This window comes from Coregonus lavaretus (assembly GCF_964263955.1).
Source record: "Coregonus lavaretus genome assembly, chromosome: 8".
Taxonomy (NCBI): Eukaryota; Metazoa; Chordata; class Actinopteri; order Salmoniformes; family Salmonidae; genus Coregonus; species Coregonus lavaretus.
In genome coordinates, this window is record NC_139995.1 from 31416489 (window position 1) to 31422488 (window position 6000).

Sequence of the window (6000 nt, forward strand, 5' to 3'; positions counted from 1 at the left end):
AGCTACCTCATTGCTAATGAAATCGCAGTGGCTTCAAAACCATTTAGTGAGGGTGAATTTGTAAAAACATGCATGATGAAGGCAGCGGAGATTGTGTGCCCTGAAAAGCGCCAGGCTTTTGCAAATATCAGCCTGACAAGAAACACAGTTGCAGACAGGATTTCCGATCTTTCAGTGGATTTGGACAGCCAGTTGAAGCAAAAAGTAAAGTCATTTATTGCGTTTTCGGTTGCAATTGATGAAAGCACGGACATTACAGATGTTGCACAACTGGCCATTTCCATCTGCGGAGTTGATGACACATTGACCATCACCGAGGAGTTCGTGGAGTTGGTGCCGATGACAGATACAACGACAGCAGCTGATATTTTCACCGCACTCGTAGGCGCGCTGGACAGGGTCGGAGTGGACTGGTCCCGCGCTGTCAGCCTGGCTACAGATGGTGCGCCCTCAATGATCGGGAAAAAAGCAGGCGTTGTGACAAAGTTCAGAGAGAAAGTGCAATCTGCAAATGGAGGACGTGATTTTTGGACTTTTCACTGTATTTTGCACCAGGAGGCTTTGTGTTGCAAGTCATTAAAAATGGATAACGTCATGAAGGTGGTCATCCAAACTGTTAATTTCATCCGATCCAGAAGCCTGAATCACCGTCAGTTTGACAGCCTTCTCAGAGAGAAAGACCACATCTATGGCCTGCCATACCACACTGAGGTAAGATGGTTAAGCCGAGGTGCTGTGCTGAGGCGTTTCTTTGATTTACGAGAAGAAATTGAACAGTTCATGGAAGAAAAGGGCAAACCAGTGTTAGAATTTCATTCCGCAGAATGGATGCAGGACCTTGCATTTATGGTGGATGTTACAGAGCACCTGAATAACTTGAACAAACAGCTGCAAGGGCGCAACAAAGTTGTCACGCAGTATTATAACAGCATACGTTCTTTCAAGTTGAATCTGTCATTGTAGGAGACACAACTCGCCGGTGGTGATGCAGCTCACTTCCCCTGTCTGAAAAATGTGTGCGCGACCCAACATGTGGCAGACATGAAGCGGTTCAAAGATAAAATAACGGGACTGTTACGGGAGTATTTTGGTGAACTGGAGAAAGACTTCAACGTTTTTTGCTCGCCATTCACCGTGAATCCCTCTGATCTGCCCGTCAGCATCCAACTTGAAATAATAGACTTGCAGTGTGACTCGGATTTGAAGGGCAAATTTGCCGCAGCTGGCTTGGACACATTTTATCAGAATCTCTTGCCAGGTTACCCCAACTTGACAGCCCTCGCTGCAAAACTGTTGTGCATGTTTGGAACCACATATCTTTGTGAGCAAGTTTTCTCTGTAATGAGGATAAATAAAACAAAGCTGCGCTCAAGGCTCACGCATAAGCACTTGAATCACATCCTGAAGTTGGCTGCCACTCAGGATGTGACGCCTGATATTGATGCGCTGGTGAAAGCTAAAACATGCCAGGTATCAGGAGACAAATAAACTATGCAACCCCACTTAAAGTGCTGCATGAGACACCCTGATATAGTTCTGTGATCTGTGATATACTTCTGTGAATCACTGAGGCATTGTGTGTTTGTGAGTTCTTTATCCTCAACATTTTCAAATAACTTGAGGTGTTTTATGATTAATAGTGATGTTGTGCTTTTGGACACACTGTCCTCAGGCTCCAGCTTTATGTTTACAGTGGGGGGAAAAGTATTTAGTCAGCCACCAATTGTGCAAGTTCTCTCAATTAAAAAGATGAGAGAGGCCTGTAATTTTCATCATAGGTACACGTCAACTATGACAGACAAATTGAGATTTTTCTTCTCTCCAGAAAATCACATTGTAGGATTTTTAATGAATTTATTTGCAAATTATGGTGGAAAATAAGTATTTGGTCACCTACAAACAAGGAAGATGTCTGGCTCTCACAGACCTGTAACTTCTTCTTTAAGAGGCTCCTCTGTCCTCCACTCGTTACCTGTATTAATGGCACCTGTTTGAACTTGTTATCAGTATAAAAGACACCTGTCCACAACCTCAAACAGTCACACTCCAAACTCCACTATGGCCAAGACCAAAGAGCTGTCAAAGGACACCAGAAACAAAATTGTAGACCTGCACCAGGCTGGGAAGACTGAATCTGCAATAGGTAAGCAGCTTGGTTTGAAGAAATCAACTGTGGGAGCAATTATTAGGAAATGGAAGACATACAAGACCACTGATAATCTCCCTCGATCTGGGGCTCCACGCAAGATCTCACCCCGTGGGGTCAAAATGATCACAAGAACGGTGAGCAAAAATCCCAGAACCACACGGGGGGACCTAGTGAATGACCTGCAGAGAGCTGGGACCAAAGTAAGCCAGTACATGTCCAGGCCCGTCTGAAGTTTGCTAGAGTGCATTTGGATGATCCAGAAGAGGATTGGGAGAATGTCATATGGTCAGATGAAACCAAAATATAACTTTTTGGTAAAAACTCAACTTGTCGTGTTTGGAGGACAAAGAATGCTGAGTTGCATCCAAAGAACACCATACCTACTGTGAAGCATGTGGGTGGAAACATCATGCTTTGGGGCTGTTTTTCTGCAAAGGGACCAGGACAACTGATCCGTGTAAAGGAAAGAATGAATGGGGCCATGTATCGTGAGATTTTGAGTGAAAACCTCCTTCCATCAGCAAGGGTATTGAAGATGAAACGTGGCTGGGTCTTTCAGCATGACAATGATCCCAAACACACCGCCCGGGCAACGAAGGAGTGGCTTCGTAAGAAGCATTTCAAGGTCCTGGAGTGGCCTAGCCAGTCTCCAGATCTCAACCCCATAGAAAATCTTTGGAGGGAGTTGAAAGTCCATGTTGCCCAGCGACAGCCCCAAAACATCACTGCTCTAGAGGAGATCTGCATGGAGGAATGGGCCGAAATACCAGCAACAGTGTGTGAAAACCTTGTGAAGACTTACAGAAAACGTTTGACCTGTGTCATTGCCAACAAAGGGTATATAACAAAGTATTGAGAAACTTTTGTTATTGACCAAATACTTATTTTCCACCATCATTTGCAAATAAATTCATAAAAAATCCTACAATGTGATTTTCTGGAATTTTTTTTCTCATTTTGTCTGTCATAGTTGACGTGTACCTATGATGAAAATTACAGGCCTCTCTCATCTTTTTAAGTGGGAGAACTTGCACAATTGGTGGCTGACAAAATACTTTTTTCCCCACTGTATATGTTTTTATGTTGATGTGCTATTGTTTTTTCAATTGATTTTATTTTATTTGTATATTAAACCTATTCTTGACTCTGTGGTTCTTGCACTTGTTTGGGGAACAGGATTTCATTCTTTTTATCTACATTTCTGCCAGAGAAATGACACCCTGATATAGTTCTGTGATCTGTGAAACAGTTCTGTGAATCACTGAGGCATTGTGTGTTTGTGTGTTCTTTTTCTTTAGAATTTTCAAATAAACTTGAGGTGTTTTATGATTTAATAGTGATGTTGTGCTTGTACTATTTTGGACACACAGTCCTCAGGCTCCAGCTTTATGTTTTATGTTGATCGTATTAAAACAAAGAAAACAATCTGAAGTTGTTGTTTTTAAGTTATATATACCATGATTTTACCGGTCCGGCCCACTTGGGAATAGATTTTCCTCCATGTGGCCCCTGAGGTAAAATGAGTTTGACACCCCTGGTCTTGTAAGTATAAAAGCAAAGCTTGCTTTCATTTAATAAAAAAAAGCTTGAAAAGGGCTTAATGGGATAATGTCATACTGGTGTGTAAAGAATCCAATACTTGACCTTGTATGCGGTACAAATCACATTATTGTGGTAGCACCTCCTCTAAGAGTATGAATTAGGCTGTTTGAGAAGGTTTGAATCCTAAGTAACCTGCCTACACATTGTTTGAAGTACAATACCAACATAGCCACTGTAGTAGCTCAAAGCTGTGTGCTGGAAAACCTTGGTAGAGCATGGGTGGAGTAGGCATTGTGGTGCTCATGTGGATTTCCTTTATTTTTCGGCTTCAGACCAATGCCTACTTCTCATTTAAAACGTTGTTTTTGTTTTTAATAAAAAAGCAGTTGAGTCATCAGTAATATACAAAGGAAAAACACATCCAAACACCCTTTAACACAAAGCCTATTGTTTTTTAAGGAACCTGTGTGCTCATGGTGACTGGTAAAGACATGAGAAAACTGTCACAGCCAAAAAACACATGCACGGAGAGAGAGAGAGAGAGATAAAGAGATTCCAATGAGGCCTGCTCTATGGAGACTGAATAAACAGGTCAACCTGGCATCTTGCCAGAGGTCAGAAGCACTTCCTGCTTTTAGTTTTAAACCAGAGACATTGAATGACAACAGCCGTGACAACTTAACCGCCATAAAAATAATAAAAAATAAAATAAAATATATTTATGCACACTATATGGTCTCATACTATTCTGATTACTGATAAAAAATCTGTAAATAGTATAAGTATTGAGAGACAGAGAGAGGTAACTCCTCTGAAGGTCTGAGTGACTGGTGCAGCGGGTGTTATGACTCGTTTGGTGATGGTTCCTCTGACCTTGACGCAATAGAGACGCAGGAAGTAGGAGTGTTGTGAGGGGTCTTTGACCAGACACACTACCCCACAGCCCTCATGCCGCCACACCGGATGCCCAGGGAGTGACACATACACCTGGGCTACTGCTGAGGCCACCGCCTGAAACGCGCACACACAGACACACACACACACACACACACATAATTAGTAACAGGTTAGAGATTAGGTTCACTATTTAACACACTAGCTCTCACAGCCTCATGACAGAATTAGATGGTTAAGTTTAGGCATTAACTCAGAAGTCTTAAGGTTAGGCATTAACTCCAAATGGTTAAGGTAAGGGTTAAGGTTTGGGATTGTCACGATCGTTGACACATGATGAAGCGGACCAAGGCGCAGCGTTGAAGGTGAACATATTATTTATTTAGAATGATCACACGATCAAAACAACAACGATAACGTGACGTCTACGGTATAACACAAACCAAATCAGAACAAGATCCCACAAAGAATAGCTGAAAACAGCCTACCTAAGTATGGCTCCCAATCAGAGACAACGAGCAACAGCTGCCTCTGATTGGGAACCACCCTGACCAACATAGATCTATATGATCTAGAACAAAACCCAAAACATAGAAAACAACATAGAAGCTACCCCGTGAAACTAAACATAGAAAATCCACACCCTGGCTCAACATTTCAGAGTCCCCAGAGCCAGGGCGTGACAGTACCCCCCCCCAAAGGCGCGGACTCCGACAGCGCCAACAGAACACCACAGGGGAGGGACCGGGTGGGCACTCCGCCTTGGCGGCGGATCCGGCTCTGGGCATGATCCCCACTCCCTCTCTAACCCCCCACAGTACCCCTGGTCCGGTCTGGCCCTGCTGGCCGGAGCTGGACTGAACACTGGTGGAGCGGATTGCTCTAGCTCCGACGTGAAGCATCTGACCGGTGCCGGACCAGCCACCGGTGGAACAGGCACGGGCCGTGCCGGACTGACGACGCACACCACTGGCTTGGTGTGGGGAGCAGGAGCGGGCCGAGCCGGGCTGTCGAAGCGCACCCCTGACTTGGTGCGGGGAACAGGCACGGGCCGTGCCGGACTGACGACGCACACCACTGGCTTGGTGTGGGGAGCAGGAGCGGGCCGAGCCGGGCTGTCGAAGCGCACCCCTGACTTGGTGCGGGGAACAGGCACGGGCCGTGCCGGACTGACGACGCACACCACTGGCTTGGTGTGGGGAGCAGGAGCGGGCCGAGCCGGGCTGTCGAAGCGCACCCGACTTGGTGCGGGGAGCAGGAACGGGCCGAGCCGGGCTGACGAAGCGCACCACTGACTTGGTGCGGGGAGCAGGAATGGGCCGGACTGGGCTGGCGACGCGCACCGTAGACTTGGTGCGAGTGGCAGGAACAGGCCGGACCGTACTGGGAACACACACCACTGGCCCTACGTGGGG